This window comes from Mesocricetus auratus, unplaced genomic scaffold (assembly GCF_017639785.1).
Source record: "Mesocricetus auratus isolate SY011 unplaced genomic scaffold, BCM_Maur_2.0 Super-Scaffold_100003, whole genome shotgun sequence".
Taxonomy (NCBI): Eukaryota; Metazoa; Chordata; class Mammalia; order Rodentia; family Cricetidae; genus Mesocricetus; species Mesocricetus auratus.
This window is the reverse complement of record NW_024429188.1, coordinates 26083067-26099380: the sequence shown is the minus strand read 5'-3', so window position 1 is coordinate 26099380 and position 16314 is coordinate 26083067.

The following is a 16314-nucleotide window of genomic DNA, read 5'->3' as shown; positions in this document are numbered from 1 at the left end:
GTCCAAAACAGCACGCCTCACGGATGTCTTCTGTGTCCTTCATTTTGTTTTAGTGAGAATGGAGGCTTCTGATCATTCCCCAGATGAGACCCTCTGTAACACTTCAACTGAACAATATAACTTGCAGAGAAAATCTTTACATAGTATTCCAGTGGGTAAAAATAGAATTCTCTTGCTATTACAAATATTATGTCTACTATAGATATGTTTGGGAAAGAAATAATTAGTGACTTTTGATATTCTTTAGTTCCCATTGTCAGTATACTCCTTCATTGTTATTTCACCCACTTTCAAAATTTGTTATTACAATTTTTACAGTTTCAAGGTCATTTGGACAAGAGAAAGAGGTTCTTTTTACCATGTGTAATAACAATAGCTTTCTCATGATCAGTGTAATTGCAGCAGTAAACAGCCTCCTTAGTAATAAGTTCAGGCATGATTTTGCAATTATTTTCTAATATTTTCATCTGTTTGATATTATCAAGATATCCAAAAAGTTCTGTGGTCCTTCAAATAATCAATGTTACAGGACTATTGTATTAATTGACATTGTATTAGATAAAGCAGCAAGAGGTAAATTCTCAGATCATTAACAATATTCACAGTTGAGAGGTGCATAAGATTACTTTGGTAGAGCTCTGGGTCATGGGTCTTATGGAACATAGACGTCATGGGTAGTTTTATGTGACCTTGACACAAGCTAGAGTTATCAGAGAGGAAGGTGCCTTAATTAAGAAAACACCTCCATAAAACTGGGCTATGTGCAAGCCTGTATAGCATTTTTAAATTAGTGATTGATGGGGGAGGGCAGAGCCCATTGTGGGTGATGCCATCACTGGGATGGGGTCCTGGTTTCTGTAAGAAAGCAGGATGAGCAAGCTATGGGGAGTAAGTCAGTAAAGTAAGCAGCACCCTCCATGGTCTCTGCATCAGCTCCTGCCTCTAGGTTCCTACCCTCTAGCTCTGACTTAAATATTGACCCATAATTATTAATATACATTTTTATAAGGGCTTATCTTTCTGAAGATGCCCTCCTGACGTGTCCTTTCCTCCTGAGAGATCACACAGTGATGACTCTCTTCACAACATTTTCCAGAATCCTCCTAGACTCCTAGTCCCACCTATCTTGCTTCTCTATTGGTCAACTGTGCTTTATTCACCAACATATACACAGAAGAACTTTCCCCATCACTAACCTGTTTGAGTTCCTGTCCTAATTTCCTTCTGTGGACTGTGATTCAATGTATGAAAGCCAAATAAACCCTTTCCTCCCCAAGTTGCTTTGGACATGGTAACCCTAGCTAGGGCACCAAGATATTAAACATTGACTTTTTGAAGAGTGGCAGTTCATGTTTCATCCCAGGTGGTATCAGAATTTCTTCCCCTGTCTTTTATTTCTTTCCTCCATTTCTCATTCCCTTAGTCCTCTCTGCTCATCTTTTCCTCTCTCCCTGATTTCTCCCACTTTTATCTTTTCTTTTTTCTCCTTTTCATCCTTAATTTATTCCCCTGTTTCCTTTCTTTCCTCTTTTTAACCCTTTTCTTCCCTCACAGTCTTTCTCCTACATTCCACTCTTCTCAATATCTCCCTTTCTCCTTTCTTTTCTCCCTTCTTCCCTCTCTTCCCATCCTCTCTCCTTCTCATTTCCCCTACCTTCTTCTCATTCTTCTTTTTTTCTCAGTGCAAGGGATGAAATACAAGATCCTGTGCATGCTAAGTAAGTGCTCTGTCATTAAGCTACATCTGTACTTCTTGTTTATTATTATCATTATTATTATTTACCAAACAAAGTTCTTAAATAATAAGGAATAATGCCCCTCTAGACATTACTAAAATTACTGCCCCTAAATTAATATTACTGGATGAACATCAAATATGACATATCTCATTTTTGAAAAGACCTCTTAAAGGGACTCTCCAAAAAATTAACACATTGTTATGTTTTACTGCAGATGCTTTAAAGCACATAAAAAGAAACACAGTGGTACAGAGATGACCTTGAAAATTCCCTTCCTTCCTCCCTTCCTTTCTTATTTCCTTCCTTCCTCCCTTCCTCCCGCCCTCCCTCCCTTCCTTCCTTCCTTCCTTCCTTCCTTCCTTCCTTCCTTCCTTCCTTCCACAGCTGATCAGTCCCAACCAAATGATCCATCTCTGACTTTTAGTGTCTATGTATTTTTGTAAAATTAAAAACTCCTACAAATGATTTGTTTTAGCAAAGATTTGACAGTGTGTTTATTATTTCCATTCAGCCTAGTATATTCTTCGAACTCTTGGTTTTGGTGGTTCCCATGATAGTGTCTTTCATAGAGTATCATTTTTCTAGTTCCCTAATTCTGGCCGTAGGAGCTTCCTTTTAAAAATTCACTATAACAACCAATGCTATAGCAAACTTTCGCATGTTTTATTCTTTGTGGACACAGGAATTTCTCTCAAAGCAATTCTCCCTCTTATTACTCATGCACATGGTTCCAGCTTTCCTACATTGCTAGCTGTTTGCACACTTTTCTTGAAATTGCCAGTCTGATGTGTGTGGAATCATACTTTCCCTACTTTTATTTCTTTATGATATTCATGATGTTTCCAGGCCTGGGTCAATTCCAGGTATCCTTATTTTCAGTGTTACTAGTGATAACAAAAGTATATGGCATACCTAAATAGGGAGTGCCATTAGTTACTTCCTATTTCAGTGATGTTGAAATAATCCACTCAAGAAGGTTACAGACCACCACACTCCCAAACCAATAAAACTACAAGAGTCCTTTACTTCAGGGGGCTGGTGACCAAGAGTAAGCTAGTTCTTCAGAAAGTCTGTTGGTTCCTAAATTCAGGGCTACAGTGCATTTAAAGGCAAAGCCCACAAATTATCAATATTAGATTAGGGTCAGAGTAAACTTGCAACATATGTTTTGGTAGAGTACATTGGTTGTTTAAGACACAAATTGACAATTTTGACTTAGTTTATGTTTAATTTACACAAACATTAGTTATATGGGTCAATACATCTGCACTGTGGTCAGGGTCACAGACAATCACAAATGTGTCACCAAGGTGGGAGTGGCTGTTGTGGGAGTGAGGGCTGAGAATCATCTAAGTCAGTGTTTCTCAACCTTCCTAATGGGGCAACCATTTAATATAGTTCCTCATGTTGTGGTGACCCCCAACCATACAATTATTTTGTTGCTACTACATAACTATAATTTTGCTACTGTTATGAATTATAATGTAAATATCTGATATGCAGGATATCTTATATGTGTTCCATGTGAAAAGGTTCTTTGCCCCCCCCCCCCCGAGGGGGTCATGATCCACAGGTTGAGAATCATGGTAAGCAAATAGAAGGTGCAATCAGGACAAGATGGCATTACCTTAGTCATTTCATCACAATACTCAGACACAAGTGACTTATGGAGAAAAGTCTTTATTTGGGTTTTTAGTTCAGGAGCTCATTCCATCATGGTCAGAAAGATATGGCAGAAAGAAGGGAAGGAATGGCATCTGGACCAGGAGAGGAAATAGAGAACAGCCAGGCTATCAAACCTCATGACCCATTCTGAGTGATATACTTCCTCCAGCAAGGCTCCACAACCTAGAGTTTCCGTGATCTTCCCAAAAAGTGAAACTGACTGGAGCTTTTCAACCACATGATCCTGCTACAGAGAATGAAGTATAGAGGTGTGTTTGTCTTCTTGGTGCACACTAATCATCCCTTCAGGAATTGAACATTTCATGTTGTGCATCAGAGACAGCCTAAAGAACAAGTTTCTATGGCTAGCCTTTCTCAGAGGGTTCCCAAAGCAGACACCTAGCCTTCAGTGATATGTCAAGAGCATCAGGTATTGCTGAGGAGATGGCTTAGTCAGTAATGTGCTTGCCTTTCAAGAATAAGGACTTGATTTGGATTCCCAGAACACATATACTATCCCAGGCATAGTGTCATACATTTGTATTCCCAGTATTGGGTAAAACGTGACAGGTGGATCCACTGGCTAGTTAGCTCAGTTTAATCAGCAAATCTCAAGTTTAGTGAGAGACCTTGTTTCTAAAAAGCAAGGTTTATGTCTAGAGAAACAATACCTCTGCACATACTCATGAACATGTACACTGACATGAGCAGACACACAGATGCCCCACCCCACACCCCATACACCCTCCCACATCCTCCACATACTACAGAACATGCACCTAAGAGAGAATCCCAGGCTCATTGGAGGTACTAGTAGGATGGTTCAAATTTTCTGAGCAAGATGTCAGTGCAAAAATTGAGAAAGCCCCCATGCTTTCTTTGCAAAAGTTTTTCCTACTGTACACTAGGAAAACTGGCTAGATAGTCAGAATTCCAGAAACAAAGAGGAAGAACCACTGAGGTTCCAGCCCTGGCTGAGAAGCTATTGACAGTGATTTCTTGTTAGAGAGGGGAGAGGCAGTTTTCTCTGGGGATATGGTTCCAGGTAGGTTGACCATGCTCCAGTGGACTTCGTTTTAGAAGCAAGCAGCAAATTGCATTCTCTCTCTCTCTCTCTCTCTCTCTCTCTCTCTCTCTCTCTCTCTCTCTCTCTCTCTCTCTCTCTTTGTGTGTGTGTATGAGCGAGAGAAACAGAGAGATAGAGAGAGAGAGAAAGAGAGAGAGAGAGAGGGAGGGAGGGACGGAGGGAGGGAGGGAGGGAGGGAGAGGGAGAGAGGGAGAAGGAGAAGGAGGTGAAGAAGATTTTGTGTGTGTTTTTAAAATTTTGTTAATTTGAATTAGAAACAAGCTTGCTTCACATCTCAATTCCAGCTCCCGCTCCCCTCCTCCCCCACCACCCATAAACCCCCCATCACTCCACCCAATCCCCACTCTGCTACCCAGAGAGTGTGAGGCCCTCCTTGGGGATCTCCAAAGTCTGTCATATCATCTGGGGCAGGGTGTAGGCCCTCCCCCATCTGTCCATGTGGAATGGGCTCCCAAAGTCCATTATTGAACTGGGATGATGGTGTTTGTTACAGGTATAAGCAGCAGTGGTGCTTACTGAGAAGTGACAAAACATATCACAATTTGTGACAATTATTACTAAATAGCATGTCCATAAGTGGACATTTAAAAGGCACTAATTGTGCCTTGCAGGTTGCGATAGCAAAAGACTCACTTCCCTAAAAATAAAAACCAAATAAAAAATTGAGGTCCTTAAAATATAGCCCCAGTTTAGAAGCCCTACATCTTTTCTCCAAGAAGGCTTCTTTATTGACCTACAGTTGGCAGGGGGGTCAGGGGGCACAGTTCATTGGATACTGAAAAGAACTTGCTGGTCTTCTAAGTCCTAGAGAGCTATGTGTATATTGGCCAGTTGCAGAACCTGATAATCAGCTTAAAATGTTCCTTATCCCTCCCTTCAGCTGATATCTATCTTTCTAGAGAGCTCCTCACAGGCCTTCCTGGGTTGCCAGAGAATGCTAATTGTCAAACAAGTCATGCTTAGAAATGGAAAGTCTTTTGATGGCATCAGTAAAAATAGATTGCATTAAATCTACACAGATTATCTTTTAAAGTGGATGTGATCTAAAAAAAAAAACAAGTATTTGAGATGAAGCCTCACAACTTGCTTCAGAACTTGTCACTATACAGCAGTGGCAAAATGCCAGTCATCCATATCCTATGACCCAGTTCTTTCTTTACAGAGATGAATGAATGAGAAGGAAGAGCCCTTGGAAGCTATTCAGAGCCATAAGATAACTGCTGTGCTTTTGGGCTATTTACTTCAATTCTTCCCAGTGCAGTTCTCATGTGCAAAATGTCCTCAGATGAATGGGTACGGTTTTCATACAGATGAATGTGAACTGTTTTCAACTTTTGGCATGCTAATATCAGAGAGTCATTATATTTTAGTCTATGGGATTACTTACTGGTTGATGGTTACAAAACAACATTCCACCTCTTAAGGAAGAAAGACTGACTTGTAAGAAGAATCAACTTTCTGTGTTTATACTTAAGATATTAGTGCTGCTCTCAGGCTAGTTAGACAAGCTGCTTTTTGCTGCAGGAGGTGGTTATTGCAAAGACTTGTAACTGGTATTGAGACTAAATGGCTGTTGAGCGCTCAGTCCTAAATGGAAGTTCTATATCATCCCATCTAGGGCTCAAGGAATATCACAGAAAAGGGAGCAGAAAGAATATAGGCTCCTGAGGATGGGGAGGAGTACTGTGAAATGTTGTCTCCTTGACATTATATGTTTTTTTGTACTCACAAATTAATATTAGCTGTGGCTAACTTCCCAACACCTGGCTAAAATCAAGCAGTCAACATTCCAGCATGAATAGGGGAAGGGTTCATCAGGTCCCACTCTTAGCTAAGTGTCTTTTGGCTGTTTATGGCTTTTGGAGGATGAATAGTTTTTTTCTTCAGGGGTATGACTACTGGATAGTTACCTATACCTTAGTAAATAGTTCATCATTAATGCTCATGCAAGCAACTCTAACTAAATTCGGTAGGTCACAAACAGAGACATGAAAGTGGGCATCAGGGAATTTTTTGGGAGAGGAAGGGTTTTCAAGGGAGCAGGTTGAGATAAAGGAGAGTTATATGGAATAAATATGATTAAAACATATTACATATGTGGAATTTTTAGATAATAAAAAGATGAAAAAGGACAAACTTTGTAAAACTTGAAAAAATTTCTAAAATTATATATATATATATGAGAATTCTCTATATCTATAATTATATAAGGTTTTAAAAACATTTATTTTACATCCTGACTGAAGTTCTCCCCCACCTTATTGCCTGCTATTCCTGCCCCACCCCTGCACCTTCCCTCTGTCCCTCTAATCCGCTCCTCCATTTCTGTGCAAAAAAAGGCAGGTCTCTGATGAATATCAACAAAACATGGCATATTTAGTGCAGTAAGACTGAGCACCTCTCCTTGTATTAAAGCTGGGTAATAAAACCCAGTATAAGGAATAGGGTCCCAAAAGCCAGTCAAAGCATTAGAGACAGCCTTGCTCTCACTGTTAAAAGTCCTACAATAAGACTAAGCTACACAAATATCCCATATATGTAGAGGGCCTATGTCAGTTCCATTCAGGCTCCCTGGTTGTCAGTTTAGATACAATGAGCTCCTATGAGCCAAGTTAGCTGATTCTATGGGTTTTCTTGTGATGTCTTTTACTGCTGACCCCTCTGGTTCATAAAACACTTTATCTCTTCTGCAGGATTCTCCAAGCTTGGCCTAATGTTTGGCTGTGAGTCTCTGCATCCAATTCCATCAGCTGCTGTATGAAGCTTTTCTCATAACAGTTAGGCTATACAACAATCTATGGGTATAGCAGAATATTCTTCGGTATCATTTCATTGGCATTTTGTTTTTCTCCAGTCATGTTTTGTTCTATCTGAGGTCTATAGGTCATCCAGCCTCTGGGTTCTGGCACGTCAGGCAGTGTCAGGGGTGGGCTCACTCTTGAGGCATGGATCTCAGGTCATATCAGTCGTTAGTTGGCCCCCTCAATCTTTGTACCACCTTTACCCCAGTACATCCCATAGGCAGTAAAGACTGTAGGTTGAAGGTTATGTGGCTGAGTTGGTGTCCAAGTTCAGACGAGATAGTCACTATTTCTTGAAGTTTTAGCAGAGGTCATTTTTGTATATTCCTGGGAATTTCACTTGTGGGTTTCTAGCTGATCCCACTTTTCTAGTTGTCTCTTTCAGTACTCTCGGCCTCTGTCCCCAAACCTGTTCCCAAATGTTCCCATCCCCACCTGCTCACAGTCCACACACAAAATCTTTTCTATTTCTGCTACCCAGGGAGATCTTAGCACTCCCCACTTGAGCCTAAGTTTTCTAGCACATCAGGTCCTGCTGCCCTTGAACGCCAAATAAACACACAAACACTATATTAGCTATAAAACTGTTGGCAGATGGTTAGAGCTTCTAATTAATTATTATTAACCCATAACTACTAATCTATATATTTACATGTGGTCTTGGCTTACCGGAGTATGGTCTGGCGTGCCCTCTCTTCCTGGGCTCACAAGTAGTCTCTGTCTGCCTATGTTTCCCAGAATTATCCTCATCTCCTAGCCCTGCATATACTTCCTGCCTGGCCAATCAGCCAATCATTGTTTTACTCATCTAGCAATAAGAGAAACATATATACAGAAGGGCAACCCCCATCGATCCTTCCTTGTTACCTAGCCTCTCTGGATCTGTGGATTATAGCACAGTTATCAAAATTTTCTTTGCAGCTAATATGTACTTATAAGTGAGTGCATACCATGTTTGTCTTTCTGGGTCTGTGTTATCTCATTTAGGATGGTTTTTTTCTAGTTCCATATTTTTGCCTGCAAATTTATGATATCATTGTTTTTAATAGCTGAGTAAGACTCCATTTTATAAATGTGCCACATTTTCTTTATCCAGTTTTTGGTTGGGGGACATCTAGATTGTTTACAGTTTCTGGTTATTATGAACAAAGCTGTTGTGAACATAGTTGAACAAATTTCCTTGTGGTATGATTGTGCATCCTTTGGATATATTCCCAAGAGTGTTATTGCTGGATCTTGAGGTAGATTGATTTCCAGTTTTCTGAGAAACCACCATATTGATTTCCAAAGTGGTTGTACAAGTTTGCACTCCTACCAGCAATGGAAGAATGTTCCCCTTGTTCTATATCTTCTCCAGCATGAGCTGCTACTTGTGTTTTTTATCTTAGCCATTCTGACTTGTGTAAGATGGAATATCAGAGTCATTTTGATTTGCATTTCCATGATGGCTAAGGACGTTAAAGATAAAGAAGTGAAATGTTTCTCTGCCATTTGAGATTCCTCCACAGAGAATTCTCTGTTTAGGTCTGTACCCCTTGTTCTTTTGATATCTAGTTTCTTGAAGCATTTTTATATATTTTGGATATTAGGCCTTTGCCAAATGTGGAATTGGCAAACATCTTTCCTCATACAGTAGGCTGATGTTTTTTGTCCTGTTGATTTTGTCCTTTGTCTTATAGAAACTATTGAGTTTCATGAGGTCCGATTTATTAATGGTTGCTTAGTGTCTGGACTATTGGTGTTCAGGAAGTTGTCTCCTGTGTCAATGCGTTCAAGACTATTTCCCACTTTCTCTCCTGTTAGGTTCAGGGTAACTGCTTTTATTTGGAGGTCTTTGATCCACTTGGACTCGAGTTTTGTGCAGGGTGATAGATATGGATCAATCTGCATTCACCTACATGGTGACATCCAGTTTCACCAGCAACATTGGTTGAAAATGGCTTGTTTTCCATTCTGTAATTTTTTTCTTCTTTGTCAAAATAGGTGTCCAGAGAGGGAGGACTGATGACCAAAGGGGTTAATACTGGGCTAGTTTAACCCACAGAAACAGCTGACCTGATAAGGCTTAGCTCTTGAATCCCAGACTGATGGCTGGGAATCCAGCATGAGGCTGATCAAGATTCCCTGAATATGGGTGTCAGTGAGGAGGCCTTTGTAATCTATTGGGCCTTGGGTAGTAGATCAGTATTTATCCCGGGTATACAAATGGACTTTGGGTGCCCATCCAACAATGAGGGATGCACTCTCACCCTGGACTCTTGGGGGAGGGTCTAGGTCCTGCCCTGGATGAAATTAAAGACTATGGACACCCCCATGGAGGGCCTCACCCTCCCTGGGGAAATGAGGGGATATTGGAGGGGTTGGTGGGAGAGTGTGGGAGGAGGGGAGGGAAAGGAAGAGGGACCTGTGATTGACATGTGAAGCAACCTTGTTTCTAATTTAAATTTAAATTTAAAAATAAAAAATAGGTGTCCATAGGTGTATGCATATTTATGTTTAGGTCTTCAGTTTTATTCCATTCATCCAGCTGCCGATTTTAATGCCAATACCATGTTTTTTTTATTACTATAGCTCCGTAGAAGAGCTTGGAATGAGGGATAGTGATACCTCCAGAAGCTCTTTTATTATGCAGCATATATATATTTGCTCAACAATTACACCACATTACAAAGAACATTATGGCATAGTTCTTTGTCTTAGATTGGACAGTCCTGAGGGTTGCAGCTCCTATTTTACTCCTCTCTTCAAACTTGTCAGATATCACGCTGGGGACAATGTGAGTTGTTAGAATGTTATGGGAATTTTGCTGTCTGAGGCACATGAGGTTGCCATCCCTCCAAATGGATGGAAGGGAAGGAAAGTTACTGTGTTTTCAATTTCCTGAGGACAGATAAAGTTTGGGGATGAGATCTTCAGGATCTGTGCCAAGGTTCTTGGAACTGAAACATCAGTATTAATGAAGAATCAAAAGAGGATGTGGTGCACCTTACTACCACTGCCGTCCTGGACAGTCACACAATAATGCAATTTGTTTTGACTTCCCCCTTCTGCAGCAATCAGAGCTTTAAAGACAGTTTGCCTGTCTTGGGAGACAATAAATTGTTCCCTTCATACTTGTGAGGCTGGAAGCATGCAGTTGCTCCAAGATATTTTGCTAGGTTAAATGGAGAACAAGGAAGCCAGCATGACTAAGCAACAGAGGGTTAGGATCTATTGGAGGCTACTTTAGTGCAGGTGTGATAGAGAATTTGTCTTTCCCATTTCATCTGTGTGTGTGTGTAATGGGGGAAGTGGCTTTTTTTGTGTTCAAAATAAGAAATTTGTCACATAATTGTAGTCCTAAAAATAGGATGTGAAACTGTTCACATCACCAGAAAAATAGTTCATAAGTTGATTCTCAGACTAGATTCAAAAACACAATGATATATTTATTGTTGTATGGCTGCTATATTTTCTACAATGTCATAAGAAACTAGGGTATATCAATCAGTAATCAAGAAAGAGACTGTGGCATTCTCATTCCCAAGATTCTGGGTATTTATTATTTCATTCTATTTTTATGTACTTCTTTAGTGTGTGTGTGGTGAATGTACACATTTATATAAGTATGTATTCAGCGCATGGTTCAACTGCACATGCATATGTGTGTACATGGACATGAAAGCCAGAGGTGGATGTTTGGTGTCCTCCTTCATTGCTGTTCAACTTATACTTTGAGACAGTGTCTCTCATGAAACCTGCAGTTTACTGATTCAGTTAAGCTGGTTGACCAGCAAGCCCCAGGGTTGTCTGTAACCAGACATTTCTCTCCCGCCCGTCAGTTCCTGAATAACCACTCAGAGGCTTAATATCAATTACAAACAGCTTGGCCTATTATTAACTATCTCTTCCAACTAAGTTAACCTGTTTCTATTAGTCTATATTTTACCATGAGGCTAGTGACTTGTTACCTCACATCTTTCTTCTCTGGTGACTGCTGGCATCTTCCTGACTCTGCCCTTCTTCTCTCTGTATCTATACTTGAATTTCTTCCCTGGCTCTATTCTGCCTGGCTATTGATCAAATCACCTTCTTTATTACCCAACGCTAATGAAACATATTCACAGCATACAAAAAGACATCTTAGATCATTCCCTCCTTTCCGTCTAATCACAAAGGAAAAAGGAAGGTTTTAACTTTAACATTGTAAAATTACATATAACAAAACAGGTATCAAGTAAGAATTATAGTTATAGTATTTAGTCTATTTGTATTTGATAAATTAAAGAAAACATTCTAATATCTATCCTATCTTTGTAAGTTTAAAGTTTCACATATGACATGCATTTATCATAATTAAGGAAAATTATAATCATAACTATCTAGTCTTCAAGTCCATCAATGAACTATGGCTGGCAGATTTCTCAGTGAAGTAGGAACTTTGAAACTGTCCCACTTATATTAGAAGTTTGTTGGTCATTTTTCTCTGTGATCTGAAGAATGTCTGGCAGACTCTTCCATGAAGCAGGAATCCTGAAGGACTATCCCATCTTGTTTTGACAAGTTCATCAGTTACTTTTCTGTGGGTCTTGAATGTCCAGTTTATACAGCATACAGTCAAGCAGTTCAGGCAAGAGCAGTTTCTTGCCCAAATGGCTAGTCTTGCCACAATGAAGGCAAACAACATAAAGAGCTTCTTTGATGCTCATCATCCTTTGTAATTGGTGCTGCCAGGAGCAGACATGTCTTACTGTCAAGAAAAATCTAAGTTCTTAAAACATTTTAAATGCCATATTCTGTAGGGCTTTGAAGTGTTTGAAGATTGTCTATTTGAAATACATCTCTGCATAATTAAAAAACCTAACTAACATGACTATAAGTTTGACTATTATAGGTGAGTATTAATTAGTATTTCTTTCTTAACTATACACTAAATTTTTAAATGAGCTTCATAAACATAATACCTTAAACAAGAGTAGAAATACAAGTACACATTTATATCATTCTATAAAAAGTCCTCTAAACAAGAATAGAAACAGATGTACAGTGTAACAAAATTAACTTTAAATTTTATCACTATACCAAAATCCATGCCAATGCAAAATATCTGAGATTAGTAGTTGTCTTTTTATCCTATATTCCTATATTCTCCTAAATGCAGAAAACATTCATAACCCACCAAATAACCAAAGACCATCAGTACTCTTCAAGTCTTGGGAATGTGGACATCATTTTCACCAAATTTCTTCCTGCTGTCTGTGGAAAAAGTATCTTTAGGGTCCTTTATAAAAATTGAGATAATGGCCACGTGGCAATACCAGTTATAATGTTTGTTGATAGATATAACATATAAAGGTTCAGGACATTTCTCTTGATCAAAGCTGGTCCATCTTAACCTGAAACAAATCCACAGCCTCCAGTTTACTGTGAAAACAAAAGCAAAACCACTTCTCCAAAGTAATGTATCTTTTAAGTTCCATTTTACAAATACATTTTTTTTTTACTTCTGTGAAGATGGAGGTTTCTGTTCTGCTTGGCCCCATAGCCATTTAGACACAAGTAAACACAAAGATGTTTCTATTAATTTTAAACTGTTTGGCCAATGCTTCAGGCTTCTTGTTGGCAAGCTCTCTCTTAATTATTAACCCGTTTCTATTAATCTAAGTATCTCCATGTAGTCTTAGCGTACAGGAGAATGCCTAGGTGTTCTATCTTCCTGGTAGCTACATGGTGTCTCCCTCTCATGGCTCATCTCTGTCTCTGTCTGTCTGTCTGTCTGTCTGTCTCTCTTCCTCCTCCTATTTAGACACAAGTAAACACACAGAAGGTTCTATTAATTTTGAACCATTTGGCCAATGCTTCAGGCTTCTTGTTGGCAAGCTCTCTCTTAATTATTAACCCGTTTCTATTAATCTAAGTATCTCCATGTAGTCTTAGCTTACAGGAGAATGCCTAGGTGTTCTATCTTCCTGGTAGCTACATGGTGTCTCACTCTCATGGCTCATCTCTGTCTCTGTCTGTCTGTCTGTCTGTCTGTCTGTCTGTCTGTCTGTCTGTCTCTCTTCCTCCTCCTCCTCCTCCTCCTCTTCCAAGAACTATTCTTATCTGGTAGCCTCGGCTGTTTATCCTGCCTGGCTACTGGCCAATCAGCATTTATTTATCAACCAATAAGAAAAACATATATTAGCAACATATAGAAGGACATCCCCTGTGCTTCTGTTTTAAAGCTAAAGAATTTAAAAATATTTAGGTTGGTATATTTTATCAGTCTCTCTTTCAATCCCATGTATTTCCGAAGCTATTGTTTGCTTCTCAGCCATCAAAAGAATTCAAAACCAACACATTAACATATAGGATCCAAAGACTCTGTGTATTTCCCCACTAATGTGGCTTTTTCTTTTATATTATTTCTATTTTTACTTTCTTTAAAGACTTCATTTTATTTTTTAAAACTTCATTTCTTTTTATAATTGCCTATACCCATTTTTTTTCTTTCTTAAGCCTACACACACTATAAAGCACACTGGAATATGTTTGGAAGTAATTTTTTTTGGTCTGGATCTTTTTTACTGTGTATCTTTTAGCCTCTTTTTTGATCTGTATGAGCAAAAGCTAAATTCACCACACATCGCAGGGCTGATTATCCTCTCTATACTGAGGCCTATGTGAGACTGTAAAAACCCACCACAATGGTTAGCTCATGGTGGCTGGCAGCCATCTCCGTCTTGCATCAGCATTTCTCTGTATTGCTTCTGGCATGAGACTGTGAGACTAGGAAGCCCAGTGCAGCTCCGTTTCTGTGCATTTAGAACCTTTTTTTAGCTTTCGCAGGCTTTATGGAAATTCAAGAGCCTCAGGTTAGTTTGCTGCTTGTAACCAGATGTTTTTCCCTGGCCTCTTTATATTCATGTATATCAATTGCTTTATTTTATGTAATTTTACTATGTTTATGTTAAAACCTTCATTTTTGAATGAACATAAATGGGGAAATGATGTGGAATGCCTTTCTGTATATTGTGAATATATTTTACTACCATTGGTTAATAAAGAAGGAGATTTGGCCAATAGTTAGGCAGAATTGAGGCAGGTGGGAAATCTAAACAGAGATACTGTGTAAAAGAAGGCAGAGTCAGGCAGGCACCATCCAGTGACCTAAGGAGAAAAATATCTGAGCATCACTGGTAAGCCATGGGCCATGAGGATATATACAGATTAATAGAAATGGGTTTATTGAAATGTAAGAGCTAACTAGTAATAAGCCTGAAACATTGGCCAAAAATTATAGTTAATATTAAGCCTCAGGTGATATTTTATAAGTAGCTGCAGGATCATGTGAGGCATATAAAAGTTTCCAGTTACAATTACCCTATAATCTACCTCCTAGTTCTGTGATCACAGGCATGAGCTACCATGCCAACCTTTTATGTGGATACTGGGCATCCAACCTCAGGTTCTCATGTGTACATGGCAAGAATATTAGTGAGTGGGCTATCCTCTCAGCCCATATACATGATGTTTTTTAAGGCTTTTAGAAGATTCCATCAGAAATTTTTATATACTTAGTACCTGTGACAACTCATTTGGAGAAACTTAGATTGTGTATTTTGTCAAAAGAAGTAATACTCACATGGATAGCCTCAAAATCTACACTTAGAGTTACATATAACTGAGCGATTGCACTCTAAGTAATTGACAGTGTGATCCAAACAGCTTCCACTATGTTGATATTGCTATTTGCCATATCAATAAATGGAAATAACTCAAATGTCCAACGATTCAGTAGTATATTAAAATCTGTTACATGTATTTGATAGGACATTGTGAGCAATGAAGTTCTGATACACGCTGCTACATAAATTAGCAGTGAAATAATATACCCAGTAAAATAATCAAGGACATGTACTGTATAGGACTAGGCTTTTGCATGGGTCTTAGGGTATCCAAATTCATAGAAAGTGGAATGATGGAGGCCAGCCTAGGCTACATGAGTTCCCCTCTCAATTAATAAAGACAGAAGAGATTAAAGACTCTTGGTGGAAATGTTTCGGAAATCTATATTAGTAACAGATTTACAACTGTGTAAATTGTTTACTTAGAAATGGTTAAAACAGGGCTGGAGGGATAGCTCAGCCGTTAAAGGCTAGGCTCACAACCAAAAATATAAGAAATGGTTAAAACAACATATTGCTATATACTAGTTAATGACATAAAACCTGCTAGGTGTTTTTTTTGTCATTGAATGAGTATCCTACCTGTACCATCACAGTACCACACCTTGATGAATATAGTCTGTCATTAACGAAAACATTGTTATGCATGACTATGTATTTACAGTATATGTATCTTACCATAATTTAAAAAGTCAAAATCTTTATAAGGAAGAATATGGTTCATTGTTTATCATGACTGCTCTGGTTTTGTTGTTGTGTTTGTTGAATGAGGAAGACTATGTGTGTATGCATGAATGATTGCCTGTGTGTACATGTGGAGGCCAGAAGTCTGTTTTGGGTGTCTTCCTTTATTGGTGTTCATACTTGTCTGTAATGTCTGTGTACCATGTATGTGCCTGGTACCTGTAGAGGCCAAAGGAGAGAATCTGATTTCTGAACTGGCATTGCAAATAGTTATAAGTTGTCACATGGGTACTGGGAATTGTACCTCTATAAGAGCAGCTAGTGCTCTTAATAACTTGAATCATCTTTCCAACCCTTCTTCACCTTCTCTTTTGACACAGAATCTCTCAGTGAAGCTAGAGTTTGCTGATTGGCCTGACTGGATATTCAATGAGCCTCAGGGATCCCTTTTTATCTGCTTCCCCCGTTACTGAGATTTTAAGAACAAGTCACCATGTCCAGATATTTTTTCTTACATGGATATTTGGGAATACAAACTCAGGTCCTCATGTTTTTACAGTAAAGGCTGTACAACCGAGCCTTCTCAGTCCTGAACATGACTGTTTTTTATAGCATTATAGTGTAGGAAAGAAAGTTACAGATCACTATGCATACAAGGCCAAATTAGAGTCTTTCATTTTTGCCTAGTA